The sequence below is a fragment of the Candoia aspera genome, chromosome 1, assembly GCF_035149785.1.
Source record: "Candoia aspera isolate rCanAsp1 chromosome 1, rCanAsp1.hap2, whole genome shotgun sequence".
Taxonomy (NCBI): domain Eukaryota; kingdom Metazoa; phylum Chordata; class Lepidosauria; order Squamata; family Boidae; genus Candoia; species Candoia aspera.
The window spans coordinates 317519207-317539117 of NC_086153.1; positions in this window are offsets into that span (position 1 = coordinate 317519207).

Here is a 19911-nt window from a genome sequence, read left to right on the forward strand (position 1 = left end):
CAGTTCAGTGGTGAAGTACATGCATTCTATGTTGGTTTCAGTTTTTGACAAACTATATGTTGTAATAAGCTAAATTCTATCCCTGATCTTCCACAAAAAGGAACCCCATATGCCAACACCCTTTATATGAAACCTTGGAGAGCTGTTGCTGTATATTATTATTAGTGAATTCTTATCCAGCCTTTCTATGGACAAACACTAGATGGCTTATATAAAATCAAAACAGCCTTAAAAAAAACAAACAAACTATAAACTTGCAGGAAGCAAATTAAACAACCCCAAAGCACTCTTAAAACAATCAGGAACTTTAAAACCAGCAGATCACCCCTTCAAAAATGAAGAGCAACAGGGCCAGTTGCTTTTCTTCTCTAGTTCCAATTTTCCCTTGCAGCAGTAAGCACCAAATCCTCCTCAGTTAAGAATTCCACTGGGCTTTTAACCCTAGCGCAGTGTTTCTCAACCTTAGCAACTTTACGATGTGTGGACTCCAACTCCCAGAATTCCCCAGCCAACACCGCCCTAGCAGATTGCTTAGGAGCATGCAACTTGAGATGGGCTGATTAATCGTAAAAATTGTCTCTTCATAAGTTTACTATGTTGTGCACCACCAAGATTCTGCAGATTGGACCAGGTTACAAAACCTGTCAATTCTGTAAGTAAAAAGTAAATAAACAAATGAGGATTTTAAAGCAAGCATAGATGCTGTTGTCAATTAAGTTTAACATTTGTGTTGGTGTTCAGAATAAAACATAGCTCTATTGTTACCAACGTTCAGAGTCTAGGACTAAATGGAGAAATAATCTTACCTGTTATAAAAAATACTTCCTATATACAGGGAAGAACCAAGAAATAGGTTCAGTAACATATTATGCTGAATGCATGAGTATCATTGAAAAGAGTAGCCACATGTTTATGCTACATTTGTGCAACTGACATAAATCTGATCTGTTTACTGCTTGTTAGGAAGAGCAGATTTTACTCCAGAAGACTTATGGCCAGAATTTTAATAAAATATCTGCGTATAAATTCATTTATCAATTTAGAGGCAAAGGTACTAATACTCCTTCCTTTGAAAATGTATAAGATGCTCAGACTTTTAGGTCTTTTATTTTTCTTTATATTTGGATAGTCCAGGAAGAGCTGCAAAAATAAAATGCCCTCCCTTAGAGTCTGACACCGCTATGAGCATGCACAGGACTTTCATATCTAGTCTAGATCTGAAAAAAATAGAAGTCTAGATCTGTACCTTTCTTCCTATACTGTTCTTCATCCTCCTAAGGATCTTCTGGGAATGAAAATTCCATAACTATTTTCAGCAGGATCTTTCGCAAATTCTTTCAACATCTCAAGTTCAGTCCCTCTCTCTCAGCCCAACTCACTCACAGGGTCGCTGTTGTGGGGAAAATAGGAGGAGGAAGGAGTATTAGGTATGTTCTCCATCTTGAGTTATTTATAATAATAATAAAGGCAGGATAGAAAATACATTAAATAAATAAATAAAGTTCCTGACATTTACCTGTCCTGATAACATGATAGCTTTCCATTTTTTATTTTTTCTTTAAGAGCAATAAACAGTGGAGTTGTACAAACACAGTGAATTGAAGAATGCTATGATGTCTGCACCGGTGTAAAATTATTAGATATTATTTACTTGATTTATATACAGTACTGCCTTTCTGTCTGAAATGAACTTTCAAAGGAGGCTTATGGCTTACCCAGCGATTATAGAATACAAGTAAAATTTAAAAATAATAAATTACATTATTGATTTTAAAAGTCTTCACTAAAGAGATATGTCTTAACAAATGTTCTAAAAGCAGGCAGAATCAGGGAAGCAAACACAGGCATTAAGGAAGAACATTCCATAGCCTGTGTGTGATGCAGAATGCAGCCCCTTTCTTGCATACCAACAGATGGGCTTCTGAAAATGGGGGACTCATCAGAAGGACCTCTCTGGAGAGCTTAACATGTGGACAGATTCAAAATGAAAGAGGCAGTCTCTCAAATGGAAACATTAACATGCCTATGATATCTAGCATGTCCAGAGAGATGGGGAAACTTAACGGACCATAACCTTGTTCAGCTTCTGCATTTCCCATTTATGTGTACAATAAAGAGATGTTAATCAGGCCAATCCCTGAAGTTTAGTTACTCCTGGCAAATCTGATGAAATAGGATGAATGCTAGAAGTGCAGGGGAAGCAACTTTTCTTAATCCTTGCATTTAAGATAACCAGAAAATTATATTTGAAATTTGATTGCACGCAGGGATTAATACAGTTGATTCCACTTCCATAAATAAATATAATTTGGAAAACAATTTTTTTAAAAAAATTGGGCTAAGTTTGGCAAGAGTATATCATCAGGGCATGGGGGAGAAACCCTGCCCTAAAACTTCCTTTTCAGAAGGGATTTTTTGGCGCCATGGTTGCAGGGCAAAATGCATATAAGTGATCCAAGAATAAAGGCTCAGCCACCATTCCACAGATAGCAATTTACTAATTAAATCCTTTCATTAAAATCCCACATCCCCAATGGCCAGAATTAAGTTGTGTCTGAATTACACCAAGCTTCTTTATCTTTTCTGAAGTCATAAATCTTATCAATTAATATTTCAAATTGACTCTTCCTATTTCTAATATTAGTTGCCAAGCAGAATCTACAGATACAGTTTTATAAAGTTTTCCTTTAAAGCTGATTCAAATAATTGCTTTTTGAACTTGTTGGTGGGAACTCAATCAGAATATTTAAGCCTGTAAATGTGTTTAAGAGATTAAATGAGAAAAATGAAACAGGTCTGATAACTGCCTATTTTTTATATGTCTTGTGAGTTTTCATGAGTCCAAATATAGCCAGAAGGCATGGTTACATCTCAACTTTTTGAAGCAAAAGATTACAGGAGATTCTCACTGTTGAACAGGTTCTGCACACATTATGATCACAGATTAGGCATACTATACCCGGGCTGGAGAAATCCAGACAACCGGCAGAGACAACAAGGAGAGTTTTCTGTATCTCTTTGTTCATATCTAGTGGTCATTCGCATTTTGCTGTCCAGATATGTTTGTCATGGATGGCCTTTATTTGCCATCCCAGCAAATCAAAGGGATTTGTACTTTCAAGCACTTTCTAGAAAAGGTGAAAGCTAAGAAGCACCAAATTTTTATTTTGAGGAAACATACCTGGGACTCACAACTCACTTCTCCAGACTAAGTACTGAAATCACAATTAGCATTCCTGAGTTAGAGCCTCAGTTAATTGCCAGGAGCGGCTAAGAAGCCATCCCTGCAAATGGGACGGAGAAGAGATGGTGACTTGGGATCCTAATCCCTCCTTTTAACTTTTCAACATTATTGCTCCAAGGGCACTATATAAAGACATATTGATACCTTGTTGTTTCCACTATTGTGGCTACCATCACATGAAATCTGAGAACTCTTTTCTTTTTTCTTTTCTATTCTTTATTTGATAACTACACCAAATCCCTATTTCTGTTGCTTGGCTCTGGAAAATTGTTGCCTATATTTTGTACCTATGCTGTCTTTGGGGGGAATGATTTCTTAAAATGTTGTTCATTTAAGTTGGTTAGAAGTCAGAAATGCATGATATGAGAGCCACAGTAGCCCCCAAATCCTTGAGTGAAGTCAGGGACATCCATGGGTCAACAGTCTCAAAATGGTGAGCATAACCAGGTGATCAAAGTCCTGCTCCTTTTTACAGGTATGTAATGTGTGCAACGCAGATAAAAAGGGACGGGCTTCAGTTGCCCAGGCATACTTGCCATTTTGACACTGTTAACTCCCCATGCAGACATCCATGGGTAGAGTCCCATTATGATTAGTTAAGAAGATGGAAAGATAGAAAGTATGCATGCATGAAACTATTTTTTTTAAAGCTCAGAACAAAGCAGACTTACCCAGAACTTTCTGTTAGATCATTCCAAGTTAGCTACAGTTACCAAACACCAAATCAGCTGGAATATTCTATGTTTCATCAGAGCAAAGCTCAAAACATTCTAATCCCTTCCTCCCTTGTTTTTCACCCCAGAGCCACATAATAAGGTGGGATGTGGTCCGTGCTGACTGCTACCATAAAGTCACCTTTCAGAAAGATTGGTGAAAGGAGTTTGTTTTTTTTTAAATGAAAACAAACAAAATCCCAGGAAGTTCTAACTGAAAAAAATGGAAAACTCTGCTCTACTCTGAGGGATGCATAAAATATGCAGGAAAAAAGAGCCATCTTGTTGGACTACGCACAAGAGTGTGAATAAAGCACCCTCTTCAAATCATTAAAACAGCATTTTCCGCCAGGCTCACATAACTGCTTTGGAAGGACTCGGGGCTATCTTGTTGTGTGCATGCATCCACAACCACTTTGCTTCACTGGAGTATGTAAAACAAGCCTCAGTGAACATGGGCACAAATGATGCCCTGATGCCTCCCCATGTGAGTCATCAAGTGAATCAGAATCACCTGGTCAGACAGGTGGTATGTCAGAAAAAAAGTACCAGCTCTCTGCTTGCCCTGAGGAAAAAAATGAATATGCAGAAGTTTCATCAGTAACTGCTATTTAGTGCACGAAAAGGAAACCATGCCCTTCCTCTGGGTGTCCTTACAAATCCATTTTAATTAACCATTTACTCCTTGTAACTTGCCCCAGGTCTGAAGAAAGAAAGGCCCAGCACACTCCAATCAGGCGGCTTCACTTACCCTGCGATGCTTGTCAAGAGTAGGCAAGCCAGTCAGGGCTAAGAACTGTGCGCTGAATCATCCCAGGCAGCTCTGCAAGGCACAGCTGTGGTGAGACTGGTTAGCATCACACATCTTTCATCTAAAGGGCAACTTACATACTGAGGCACAGACAAATGTTTCTCTTTTTGCTGGGCTGAAAATGTGATCGAGAATAGAGCTAACCTAGAAGGTCAACACAGGGCGTTTCTTAGCTGGTGAAAGAATACAAATGGTTCTGAAGGAGAAAGCTGATTAGACATTTCATAAAGATCTCTCCTAAAGTTGGGATTTGTAGACCCAACAATGTATCCGGAGAGATTCACCCCAACATTTTCCAGCCGTAATAGCCAAAGGCAATTCTGAGAAGTGCATCCAGAAGGTACTTCTTTGGGGAAGACTGCAATACAGACCAATTGGGCTGCTGGAAAAGAGATGCAGAGACAACCTTCCATAGCTGGCTAGAGTATTGAGAAAATATGTTTTCAAATCTTATCCCAAAGCCCACTAAGATGGATAGAAGAGTGCTGCCATTTCTAAGTGGCAAAAACCCGGACAGTTGCTAGATGGCAGCGAAGACAGGCAGAAAGCTTTAACTCAGTGTTAAAGTTCAAACTTTGGCAACTTTAAGATGTGGGAAATTCTGGGAGTTGAAGTCCCCACATCTTAAAGTTGCCAGGTTTGAGAAACACTGTTGTACCTCTTCGCCCCCATCTGGTGATCATCTTGATTCTTGCCACCTGTCATGCGCTGCCTACCTCTGAATAATGCTCAGACACTGGTTCTGTGGAACAGGCTCTGATTTATTCGCAGTGTAGGTACAGTATAGGAAAAAAGCTGAGAGTGACAGGAGCGCGCCGGTGCGGGGTTTAAATACCCCGCGCCAGTCAGCGCCCCCTCACTCGCGGTCACGTCACCCCCCTTTGTCCAACTCGTTGACCTGCCGGTGGGTGAGGGGTTGCGAGGCCCCGCTGGCGTTCCGGGATCGCCCATCATCGGTTTCTCTATTCCTCCGGTGATTGCTGTCAGCTGGGCGATCTCCGTTGCGTTAGCGCTAACAGCTTGGGTGTGCCTCGCGATCCGTTTAGCCATTGTTTCTTGTCCTTCAGTCTTTGTAAGTTGATGGCTACTTATCTTGAGCCCCTTCCCCTGTTTCCTTGTTATTGTCATGTGTGCCATTGCGCTGATGACTTCAGCTCAACGGCACTCATGACACCACCCAGATTTGGTGGTCCTGGGGTAGAGAAGCTTTCCCACTCTTTATCACCTTTGTCTGTTTTAGTTCATACCTCTATCCTATTTTCTCAATCTACTGTTTTAAAAAGCGGCATGAATATATTTTAAAGTGTAATTAAATACTTAGCTGGAAAGGTTTTCCCATCAAATGATGATTTCTAAATTTTTATTTCCTCTCAAAGTATGCGTTCGAACTGCATTTCATTCTAAAAAGAGGGCCTGTACAAATTCTGGCTGCAGATTTGGAAATGTGCAAAACCCAAAGGAGAATGATACCCAGGCCGGCGGTTGGGGTCTTTCTGTTTAAACCGTGGCCAAACAGATTGCATGAACATCCCTCCTTTCAATGCAATCCTGGGTTGGTGTGACAATCAAATGGGTTGGACCAGATATAGGGACACTAATTTTTTGATGAAATTGCTAGATTTTTTTCTATTTATTCTTATTACAGAGGATAGAAATGTCTAAGGAGCAGGTTTCCTGGTGTCAAAAGTTGCATCTCAGCAGCTGCTAGAGCTTAAATCAGTGTTGTGCACTATTGTCCTATGTGAAGAACCAATGGAGCGGATAGGCTGTCCTTGCAGAAGACTCCAGGCTACAAAATAGAACCACTTATTAGACTAACAAATTGTGTTAACCCAGTCCATGCAGTTAGCTTGTGGTTCAACATGTCTTATAAACCAGAAAATTGGGTTAATTAAATAAATCTGAGTTATAGTGCATGTGTGTGTAAGCAATCATTACTGTATTGGTACACTGGAGATAAAATCTATCTGAAATCATAGCTAGGTGATACCTTTATTAAGAATAATCAAAGTCAATGGCTAAATTAACTTCCTTAATTAGAGAAAAGACATGATCTACATTCATTTCTGACTGGAAACCCCTCACAGTCTTTTTGCATGAAACAGAAAAAAAGGAACTTATGACTTATGGTTTTGATGATTAGAAAAAAATAGATAATAGAAAAAAAAGAGTTTTATTTTTGTAACCACAGAGAAGGACGTAATATTGTATTTGTAATTATATTTACTGTAAAGGAAATCGGAAGCAACTTCTATTTCTTTCTATTTTTTCTTTTTTGCACTTTTGACTTTTTTCCTCCTCCTCCTCCTCCTCCTCCTCCTCCTCCTCCTCCTCTTTTCTTTTTACTTTGTATTAGTTCTTGTTAGTTTTTATTTTCTGTTTAATATACAGTGTGTGTGTGTGTATTCATTCATTCATTCATTCATTCAACAAAGGTAAAGGTAAAGGTAAAGGTTTCCCTTGACATAAATGTAATGGTTGCCTAGACCCAAATACTCAGTCTCACAAGCTCGAGCTTAAGATAACTGATTTATTAAAGGAATAGTATGCAAATACAGAGAAAGCTGAGAATGAGCAAAAGCGCGCCAAATACAAACTTAAAAGCCTTGCCTTCAATCCAGTCCCACCCCAAGCACCCGTCAGCCCACACCCCCTCCCAGGTGTTAGGAACCGTTACACGCGCCTGGGAAAGTAACCTTGAACAGGATTGCAAACCCAAACATACATTCCAAAGATCCAAAACAAAGGAGAGTGCAGGAATGGAAAAACCCCAACATGAGCCAGGCGGGTATACACGTAAAACGGCTTGACATGTGAAACGTTACAATGTTAACAGAACATTGAAAGGGGAAACATGACATATTGCCCCCCCCAAAACAATGCTAAGGAGCGGGTTTGTCGGGATATGTAGAGTGGAAACGAGTAACTAGGCGGGGCGAGCGTACATCAGGAGCAGCAACCCATTCAGGATGAGGGAAATGTTTCCAGCGAACAAGGTACTGCAAAGCGGAACGCTGGCGGCGGGAGTCCAAGATTTCCGAAACCTTGAAGTGTTGTTGGTTATCAATCATGAGAGGAGGCGGTGGAACCGGTTGGGGATGCCAGCGGTCCGACTGCAGATAGGGCTTGAGCAAACTGCAATGAAAGACAGGATGTAAACGTTTGAGGTTATGGGGTAAATCGAGTTTAAAGGTAACAGGGTTAATTTGTGCCACAATCGGAAAAGGACCGACAAACTTAGGACCAAGTTTCTTTGAGGGTTGTGGTGACTTGATGAACTTGGTGGACAAATAGACCTTATCCCCCACAGCAAAAGTAGGTTCGCGGGAGCGTTTGGCATCAGCATGACGTTTGTAGGTGGTTTGGGCATGAAGCAGAGCTTGTTGAATGTTCAGCCACGAGTCTTTGAGAGAGTCCGCCCAGTCAGTGAGAGAGGCTGGTAGGGGCTGCGGGTGTGGGAGTTCAGGGATCGGGACGAACTCCCGCCCGAAGACAGCTTTAAAGGGAACTTGACCAGTGCTCTGATGCACAGCGTTGTTATAAGCCACTTCAGCAAATGGAAGCAAGTCCACCCAGTTGTCCTGTTGGTAATTCACAAAAGCTCGAAGATATTGCTCGAGAGTAGAATTAACCGCCTCAGTAGATCCATCCATCTCTGGATGCCAAGCGGTGGATAGGGCTTGCTTTGTGCCAAGCAGTTTCAAAAATGCCCGCCAAAATTGTGACGTAAATTGTGTACCTCTGTCACTCACCAAACGGGCGGGGATACCGTGAAGGCGGTACATGTGAATGAGGAAGAGGCGTGCCAGTTGTTGCGCGGTGGGGATAGAAGCGCATGGGATGAAATGGGCTTGTTTTGAAAAAAAATCTTTGACCACCCAAATGACGGTTTTTCGTTGACTGGGGGGTAGGTTGATGATAAAGTCCATGGAGATGTCTTGCCACGGGAAGGACGGAGTGGCAACTGGTTGGAGGAGACCTTGAGGCTTGCCAGTCTTGCGTTTCGTGGCTGCACAGACAGGGCATGCCGTGACATAGGCTTTAAGGTCCTTTAGCAAAGTTGGCCACCAGAATTGAAGCCGAATTAGGTGAAGTGTTTTTAGATATCCGAAATGTCCAGCTAACTTGTCGTCGTGGCAACGCTGAAGGATTGTTTTCCGCAAAGCGTCAGGCACATAAAGACGATCGTTGCGCCAGGCAAAATTGTCAGTGAAAGTTACAGTGTGTAGGTTTGCCTGTAACCAAGTATCATTTTTAAGGTGGAATAGTAACTGTTGTTGCAAATCTGATGGAACTGGCAAGTGCGGTGAGCGGCCGGGAGGCGGAGTGGCTTGAGGCTGCGTTTGGCGTGCTCGCGCTTGGCTGCGTATCACCGCAGCCAAACCCAATTGCTTTTCAGTCCATACAGTACCCTGTACCATTGGCCCTGGGCCAGCATCTTGGGGTCTGCGTGATAAAGCATCAGCTAAAAAGTTTTTCTTGCCTGGTATAAATTTGAGGGTGAAATCAAAACGACTGAAAAATTCAGCCCAGCGAAGTTGTTTGGGGCTGAGTTTTCGACTGGTGCTTAATGCTTCCAAGTTTTTATGGTCAGTCCACACTTCAAAAGGGTTTGAAGCCCCCTCTAATAAGTGGCGACAAGTTTCCAAAGCGGTTTTTACAGCAAAAGCCTCTTTTTCCCAAACATGCCACCATCTCTCTGTTTCCGTGAACTTGTGAGAGAGGTAAGCACAGGGTTTTAAAGTGTCAGACTGGTCTGACTGGAGCAGCAGTGCCCCGATGGAGAAATCAGAGGCATCCACCTGTACCACAAAAGGCTTAGTGGGGTCAGGATGCTGCAAAATGGGTTCGGTAGTGAAGATTTGTTTGAGCGCCTCGAATGCCTGTTGGCAAGTTGGAGTCCATTTAAGGAGCGCTCCTGGGTTCTTGGACCATCGCGTATCCCCCTGAGCTTTAGTTTTTAACAGTTCAGTAAGGGGGAGGGCGATTTCTGCAAAATTTTGGGCAAATGCCCTGTAGAAATTGGCGAATCCAAGGAAACTTTGTAATTGCCTCCTGGTACGGGGAGGCTCCCATGCTACAATAGCTTCAACTTTGGCAGGGTCCATCTCAATACCCTTTGCGGAAATTCTATATCCTAGATAATCAATTTGTGATTGATGGAAGGCACACTTGGACAGTTTAGCATACAACTCAGCTTTTCTCAACTTAGTAAGCACTTGACGCACCAGGTGAATATGTTCTGACATGGTTTCAGTATAAATCAATACATCATCCAAATACACCAGTACTCCCTTAAACAGGTGGTCATGCAAGACCTCATTGATAAGTTGCATAAAAACCCCAGGTGCTCCCGATAAACCAAAGGGTAAAACCTTGTATTGAAAAGCCCCGAGAGGACAGTTAAACACCGTTTTCCACTCGTCCCCTTCCCTTATGCGAATGTGAAAATAGGCTTCTCTCAAATCCAATTTTGAGAAGATTTTGCCTCTGGCCAGATGTGATAACATATCTTTGATCAGGGCAAAGGATATTTATTTAATATTGAGACTGCATTGAGCCCGCGGAAATCGGTACAGAGCCTCAATGAGCCATCCTTTTTTGGTCTAAAGAGGACAGGAGCCCCCACCGGGGAGTTAGCTGGCTCAATGAAACCCCTAGCCAGGTTTTTGTCAATGAACTCCCTCAGCGTAGCCAGCTCTTTGGGAGACATGGGGTAAATCTTTGGGTGAGGTAACTTTACATTAGGTAAGAACTCAATGGCACAGTCTGTTTTCCGGTGAGGTGGCAAGCGATCTGCTTCCTTCTCCCCAAACACATCAGCCAGATCTTGGTATTGGCTGGGTAGCCCTTCTAGTGGCGAAAGGGTTTGTACTGTAGTGTTAGCCACCCAACCTCCCTCCATGACCTCTAACAAGTCCTTTTCAGGTACTTTATAAAATCCATCAGCAAACGTTACAAACCAAGGCATTCCCAAAATCACCAAAGGCCCCCCCACCGGAGCTATGACAAAAGGCAATTTCTCCCAATGGGAGCCCAACTGCAAAGCTACCAGTCCTGTAGAGTGAGTGACTGCTTTCCCTCCCGCCATGGTCCCATCCAATTGTGTGAAGATCATGGGCCGTGGCAGAGGGAACGTGGGCAGTTCTAGGGCAGCTACGACATCAGGATGCATCAGCGAACGAGAACAACCCGAGTCCAGCATGGCCCAGACTTCGACAGTCTTAGTTCTAGAGCCCAATTTTACTTTGACAGTCATTGTAGGGAAGTTTCCACTCACCGAATCGTGGTCGCGCCCGGTTTCTTCCACCTGTCCAACGGCGCCCTTCAGGACAGGTGGAAGGCGTTTCCCGCCGGCTGGTCAAATTGTAATTCCTCGTCCTCATCCCCGAATGGGAGGTCTGGAGGGTCGATTGCAGCGCAGGCAGCCTTCATCTTGCGCGGTAGGGATGGCGATTTTCCCAGCGCTTTCCCGGGCCGCTCTTCTGGTCGGCGCCTTGGGCACGAAGTAGCACGATGCCCATCTTTCCCGCATCTTAAACACTGCCCTTTCGCCAATCGCCGTTCCCTTTCTTCCTCCCAGGGTTTCGGTTTAGGGCGACTCGAAAATCCCGCTGCACGAGCCCCCTTCACGGCTCGGGTCTGTCTCAGCTCCTTACTCTGGGCATACATTTGTAGGGTGCTTTCTGCACTACCTGCCAACTGTATCCAGCCGTACAACGTTTTGGGATCGTCCCTGCACAAAGCCCAACGGAAGATTTCCGTCTCCAGCCCTTGCTTGAACATCTCCACCAAAGTTGACTGGGACCAGTCTTCCACCTTCCCCACCAGGGCTTTAAATTCTAAAGCGTACTCTGCGACAGAGAGGGTCCCTTGGTAGAGTTTTCTTAGGGCGTTCTTCGCTCTCTCTTGGGCTAAGGGGTCTTCAAAGTGCTGTTTCAGCGCCCACAGAAACTCATCAAAGTCCTCTAACTCCGTGGCCTCGGCTTGGCACAGCTGTACATACCAATCAGCTGCCCTCCCCTTCAGCTTATTGGCAATGAAGTTAATCTTGCCTTGTTCAGAGCGGAAATTTCGACCCCAATCCTCCATATAATGTCTAGCATTGGTAATGAAGAAGGAAAGCGTGGCAGGGTCCCCATCAAATTTCACCCCAAAGGGTGGGAAGGTCCTTACCGGCTCCACCGGCTGTGGTGGCTCTGCAAACAACAACGTGCGTCGAGCCGCCAGTGGTGGCCGGTCTCTGGATGCCCTTGACTCTCTTCCCCCCACTGGCCGGGGAGCTCGAGTCTTGCTTCTCCCCCTGAATGACAGGGAACTCCGTCGGGGGGGAAACAGCTGAGAGGGTTCCTCTTCCCAGTCTTCCTGTAGGGACCCCGAGCTTTTGGTGGCATCCTTGATGAGGGTCACTATCATTTCCATTTTGTCCTCTATTGCCTTCATGCGGGCAGGGGTGACAGGCTCTTCTAAGGGTCTATTGGTTACCACCACCCTCGGTGATAAGGGGATTTCGGGTTCCCAGGATGGTTGTGGAGATCCCCTCCCCAGTGCTGCTCCCACCTCGGGCTGGGGTTGAAGTACACCCCTTGTGGCACCCTGCACGGCTGACAATAGGTCATCCAGTTGGACATCTCGCCTCTCCCGACGTGCTGCCCTTTGCGCTCTCGAAGTTGGAGCTATTAGAGTCCTCGTCGGGTCCGGCTCTTCTTCGCTCCCTTCACTCTCGCGAAGCGGAGGTTCGATCATCGCTAGCGCTCCTCTCTACCCAACTTCGGATGGGGCTAGCGGAAAGTATATAAATGATTCTCAGCTTTATGTAATGGTTGCCTAGACCCAAATACTCAGTCTCACAAGCTCGAGCTTAAGATAACTGATTTATTAAAGGAATAGTATGCAAATACAGAGAAAGCTGAGAATGAGCAAAAGCGCGCCAATTACAAACTTAAAAGCCTTGCCTTCAATCCAGTCCCGCCCCAAGCACCCGTCAGCCCACACCCCCTCCCAGGTGCTAGGAACTGTTACACGCACCTGGGAAAGTAACCTTGAACAGGATTGCAAACCCAAACATACATTCCAAAGATCCAAAACAAAGGAGAGTGCAGGAATGGAAAAACCCCAACATGAGCCAGGCGGGTATACACGTAAAACGGCTTGACATGTGAAACGTTACAATGTTAACAGAACATTGAAAGGGGAAACATGACAGTAAAGTCCAGTCGTGTCCGACTCTAGGGGGCGGTGCTCATCTCCGTTTCTAAGCCTTAGAGCCGGCGTTGTCATAGACACTTCCGGGTCATGTGGCCAGCATGACGACACGGAACGCCGTTACCTTCCCGCTGAAGCAGTACCTATTGATCTACTCACATTTGCATGTTTTTGAACTGCTAGGTGAGCAGGAGCTGGGATTAACAACGGGAGCTCACCCCACCGCGCAGTTTCAAACCGCCGACCTTCCGATCAGCAGCTCAGCGGTTTAACCCGCAGCGCCACCGCGTCCCTGTCATTCAACAAAAGGATACGTAAATTTCCAGATTCTCCATCACCCTTCCAAAGCAACACTGTCCGGGATGGGGGGAGGATTTGAACTGGTCAGTCTGACAAAAGCAGCAATATCCCATCACCATGGAAGATCCACCCCTTTTCTATGTACATTGCAATGTTGCACATAGCTCCCAAAAGGGCAGAATGTGTGAAACAACAATGCATTGAGGCTTTTGTCACTGTGATGAAAGCACCTCCAAATGCCCATGTTTCTAAGTGAATAGAAAAGGAAGATGTTTCAAATAATGGGTAAGGATGTCATGCAGGGTCAGCTGCCATGAGATGTTGGCCTCACCGACTGAGGATGGCTGTTGGGTCCCACTGGACTAAGCAACAGTGGTTTCTTTAGCATATTTCTCTTTTTTCAAAAAAGGTGTGTTCCTTTACCTTGGCCCCAGCACAGCTCCTGGTTCATTCTGACAAGTGCCCAGGGCTCAGCACCGGCAATTAAACATTAATAAAAGAAAATAAAATAAAAGGAAAAATAATCCATCCATGTTTGCTGTATTCCCAGCACTATACAATATTCCCCCCAGCCCCCAGTTTTATATTGCATGTTTTTCTATGTGAGCCACCAAGAGTCATTTTTTATTGTGGTGGCATTGTTGTTGTTGTTCAGTCGTTAAGTCGTGTCTGACCCTTCATGATCTGATGGCCCATAGCATGCCAGGCCTTCCTGTCCTCCACTGTCTCCCAGAGTTTACTCAGATTCATGTTCATTGCATCAGTGATGCTATCTATGTGGCAGCATAGAAATATGTATATATTTATTTATTTATTAAATTTCTTTGCCGCCCATCTCGCGTAGCATGACTCTGGGCGGCTTGTTGTTGTTAGTTGCTGTCGAGTCGTTTACAACCCATGACGACCATACATATAACAGAATGAAATGCTGTTCGGTCTTGCGCCATATGCCTGACTGTTCCAATGTTTGCATCCATTGTTGCTGTAATTGTATCAATCCATCGCACTGAAGGTCTTCCTCTTTTCTGCTGGCCCTCAACTTTACCAAACATGATGTCCTTTTCAAGGGATCGGTCTTTCCTGACGATGTGCCTGAAGTATGAGAGTCTAAGCCTAGTTATCTTTGCCTCTAGGGAACATTCTGGTTGTATTTCTTCTAAAACTGGGCGGCTTACAAATAGTAAAAATAGCAAATCATTAAAACGGTTCAATATAAATACCAAAAATACAAAATACAAAATTCCAGATGGGAAGATCTTAACCTTGGCACCTCATGGGGCCAACCACCCCCATGAATAACTGTCCCCCCTCCCATCCCAGGCCAGGTGGCACAACCAAGTTTTAACTCCCTTCTGAAAGGCCGGGAGAGTGCGGGCCTGTCTTACCTCCACAGGTAGCTTGTTCCAAAGGGCAGGTGCTATGGCAGAGAAGGCCCTCTTCCTGGACCCTGCCAATTGGCAATCCCTCATGGACAGGGTCCATAACATATAATTTACAGATACAATAAAACCTAGACATTGGAACTTTGGAGGTTGAAGGGAAGAGGTGTCCATTAAATGCAAGTCATTTAAACTCTCAAGCTCTCTGCATCATTTATAAGAGTAGAAAAATTACAGTGTTTTTTGTTTATTCGTTCAGTCGCTTACAACTCTTTGTGACTTCATGGACCAGTATACATGTCTTATTTTCACTTACTGTCAAAATATAAATCTTATTGTACTATAATGCCTTTCCACTACCCTTACAAAACATTCAATTCACACATCTAGCTGCAGATAATCAGATGTAAGCAAGTCATTTCCTTGATGGGCAGACTCACAACCTCAGTTTGCATTGGCATTTATTTGGGAGCTTTGATTATATTGCCAGTAAATTACCAGATTTCCAGCTAGTCTGAACTGAGCATGAAGCCTGATCAAGTCCAGAGCTCTCCCTGGTGATATCCTGTCCTTGTGCCTTAGGTTACCTATTGTTTCACAGCAGTAGCAGCAGCATGGACTAAAATGAAGGAAGGGCTTTTCTACACAGCAACTACCTGCCTCCCATACTGAAAGTGGCTGGAAACAAAGGCGATTTAAGAAACCGCCAGCCCAGTTTCAAGTGGTCTTTGAGATTTCCACTGATAAACTGTTTGTCTGAGCTCTCCTCTGTTGTCTCCCCCAGCCACCCACCCTGTTGCTTGGCCTCTCTCCATCTAGCCTGTCCACTGGGGGAAAAAACACAGTTTTAGCTTACTTTACAGTATGTGTAGGTTGCACAAATGAAATTACTCTGGGAGGCTTGCAACACATTAAAATATCAGAGCAACAAAAGTAATAAATCAAATTACTAAAAAAACAGTAATAATAAATCAACTAGTGCCTTTTTGGTGATAGCCCCTGTTCTTTGGAACAATCTTCTCCCCAAAATACAACAGGTCCCAACTCTGCTCACCTTTAGGAAAATGGTTAAGACTTGGCTCTTGCCCCAGGCATTAGGGGCCAGCTGAGTGAGAGCCCCCTTGTTATGTGGCTTGGTTACCATTTTATATTTTGTATTTTATATGTTTATATTGTACAAGTTTAACATTATAAGTTGGGGGGTGGAATTGGTTTATTGTTTGTTTTTTATGCTTTAAGCTGCCCAGAGTCACACTGAGCTGGGTGGCCTTATAAATTTGTTAATAAATAAATAAATGAATGAATGAATGAATGAATGAATTAACCAATCCTTCCCTAAGATGGAGTTCTTCCCATCACTCTGGCTAGAAGAGGAAACTGGCAGGAAACTAGTCTACTGTATTTTACCCAGCTAGAAATACGAAAAAGAAAGGCTCAGGATTTCACTCATCCATTGGTGGGAGGGAGGGGAAGTTGAATGGTTCACTGATCCTTCCTGACCACTTTGCCTTTGCCCTAAGTTGGTACACCAGATGCACATGTGATGGGAACCAGTGCACCTGTGCTTTAGAGCCCCTCTTATTGGAGATACAAAAAGAATCCATATAATTCTTGAGACCTGCTTTGCAAAGCACAGTTCTGTTCAGATTTCACATGGGTATGTTCTTCTCCCAGAGCAGTGACCAGTGGCCAGTGGGGAAGGCACAGGCCCACAACTAGGGTCTGTGTCACCCAGGGCAACCATGGATTCCACGCCCCCCCATGGGTTGGTGAGGAGCAAAAATATACTATTTTGTCATTTTGGCACACGCATCCCGGGGTGGTGCCTGGGGCACATGTCCCGCTTGCCGCCGCCCCCCCAGTTGCAGCCCTGGGAAGGGAGCATGTTGGCAACTCTGTACAGCAACCGATAGAAGCACAGATGTTGCCCAGATTGAATTAAAGTGTTACAAAGAAAGCACATTGTTGGGCTCATGTTGGCACAAGCTGGAAAACACTCCTTAGTTTAGAAAGAAACACTTTCTTAGAACCAAAGCAAGAAAGTTTGATTGCAGGCTGCCTCCACCCTGGGACAGGAGTAAGTTGAGGGTGCATTGTCTGTTCAGTTCTTCTCAGTGCAGCTGTTGCATGCAGAAGAGCCCAAAGCCTCTGTGAACTCAGTAGGCTCACCTATAAACTGGGATACCATGGGGAATGCTGTTTTCCTGGCTCCAAGTCCTATGGACATATTCCAGAATATTTGTTTCATCCATCCGTGAAGGTACTGTTAAACTTGCTGTCTAACATCTTGGTCTCTTGACAACCATGGCTACTACTACCTTCTTTAAATACTGCTACACATGCTTATTATATGATCCAAGACATTATGGAGGCTCAGAATGAATTTTCCACGCCTTCCTCTTTGATAAAGTAAGTTTTGGACAAAGAAAGGTTCTCAAATGTGTGCTACACCAAGTTAATCTAGAATTCTGTACTATATAGGGCCATGGATTGTAACATAAATAGATGCAGGTGGTAGATACGCAAAATGCACTGCATGCCTGTAATTATGGTGCCTGTTTGAAGCATACCTGTGCATTTCCTTGCAAAAAGAAAGAGAAAAAGAACATCAAAGAGATCAGTTTTGAAGCATCTGCACTTGGTTTGTTTTCTGGACAATTTGTATTTAGATTTGTGCATTCTTAGCACTATTGCAGTATGGTAGCAATACTCATGAACCCTTGATAAAATCAGGCCGTATGCTCTGATGCCATCAAATGCCATTACTGCCCCAAAGCACAAGGCTTTTGGAATAACAATACACAAAATAGTATTTCTCCTGCATCTTTTTTCATTACCTTAAGGAAGTGGGGCTTTACTTCACTAATACAAACAATGTATCCAAACAGACAGTATTAATGTAAAGCATGTCTCTCATGGAACCACAGATTCTGTTCACTTTTACTCATACTGTGCCAAAACCCAGCCCTGCCTGACATATGACACCAAACCTTACATTCATAAATCACAGATCTGATCTGAACCTCAATAAGTGCAAATTGATGTATATAATTTTTCTGTACCATCAAGTTGCACCAGCCAATATTCTAAGGAAGCACAGCGTCTCTTTTCATGAATGCAACCTACAGTTGGATCAACTTACCATAAAGCAGGGTGAAGCAGCTGCTAGAAGCAGCCGACTGCATGATCCTGCCTGTCTTTCCTTTCTATGTCCTTAATCATCAGGAATCACGTTATAATTATAAGCATTTAAATAGCTTATTTTTAAGTGATTGGGCCACTTCAGATATATTACCAACCATCTCTTCTACTCAGCAAAATGAGGTGATAGAGCCTCAGTATAATTAAATGAACTGTACCAGCATATTGCAGTAGGAGTTTACCATTTTTTAAAAAAAAATCCATTAAAAATAGGCAATAGTATACAAATGTAGTCAGAAATAGCCCTGCCTGCTCTCATCTGTAATTATTCTGTACTTACAGATTACTTCTTTCCTGTAAGAGACACACACCAAAGGGAACCTTTATTTTATTTTGCATTCTGTACAATTGTGCAAATGCTGAACAATTATAAGATCACATTCAGCAGGCTATGAAATGAAATTTGTATATTTGCTAGATATTGTACAAAAAGGATTTAGTATTACAGTCTTGATTACTCCATCATCAATGGCTATAAACTGCATCACTAGACTACCTAACCAAGTGGACTTTTATCTAGTGAGCTTTTTTATTATTACTTAGAACCATCAGTCTTCCTGATTGTTTCTTGCAAACATGTTATGAGACAGCTATCAACCTCCCTGATTAAAAAATTCTTCCTTGTCCCTGGGAATATTCACTGGATGATGCATGAGTAAATTTTGAAGTACATCTCCACCATAAATTGTGCTATTGGAATGGTGGAGGACATGTGAGAAGAATTTAAATTATCAGGTAGCAATGTAATAATGCCTATATTCATGGCACTGTCAATGTGCGTGAACCAACATTACGATCCGTGAGATAAGTCTCAGAAAACAGATGAGTTTTTCTGAGCACGTTATTAAGCAAAATTACATTATTCAACCACTTAAAATCAGAGTATGGCCAACATTCCGTAAAGAAAATGGAGTGTTGGCCATTCTTTAGGTGAAAGAAGCAAAATGGGTTTTTTTAGTCAACTAAAAATTAGGGGGAAAGGACCTAAAATATGAGTACTTGCTAAATTCTCTGTATCAAAATCTGAGTTTCCATAAATTTAGGCAGTAAAACATGGAGTCAGCAATGGGAAAAGCAAAATATAAAATCTGAACTGTAGAGTAAATTAACTGTGCACTAACCAGTATGTAATAAGTTTTATTCAACAAGGGGCCAACTGCTCACCTGGTGAACATCTCACATTGCCCTGTGGACAAACACTGGAAGCCAGTCAGCACTGAATTCAGCACAATACCATATACAAACATGCACTAATTAAACCACAGGGCTTCCCACAAAGCTATAAAAGCTATTAATATTCTTGGTTTTTTTCAGACAGTTTTAATGGAAATGAACAATACAGCTACAGAAGTAATAATTACTGGACTTTTCGTAAGAACAGGTCCCCTCTCCCCCTCAGCAGACCACTGGCTTTTAGTGCTCCTTTGTAAAACACGATGATCTCATGTGTGACCCTGTAAGTGAATGGAATGGAATGGAATGGAATGGAATGGAATGGAATGGAATGGAAAGGAAAGGAAAGGAAAAAGATTATGTGCAATGTATGGAACTCATAATCACTAAATTAAAAACATAAAGGCAATTTTTTAAAAAATTGGCAGATTACTAGGACTACCATATTTGGGTTGCAACAATTCAGATGGTAATAGGTGACAGAAAAAGAGTTACAGAAAACTATACTTCTTGGATGACATCAAGTGGTCATCTTGGTTTTGTAGCCTAAATAACACACAAAAAAATCACTAAGCAAAATACACACACAAACACACAACAAAAAGCACACACCACTAAAACACAATGGCATTTGATCAGAAATAGACTGAAATGCCTGGCTGATAGAGTCACTGGACTAAATGGATTTTTCTTTCTTTTGTGCCAAATTTAGGAATTCAGGATCTCTGGGCCTGCATGGTCTCTTATAAGACTGAAAGTTGTTAAATGGCTGTAAAGGGTGGAAGGGTAGGCAAGATAAAGCTGTCCATGGCTACTACTAATGGAAGATATAGGTTACTATATTCTCTCCAGGATCAGAAGCACGCGTTCCAGTCACTACTGAAC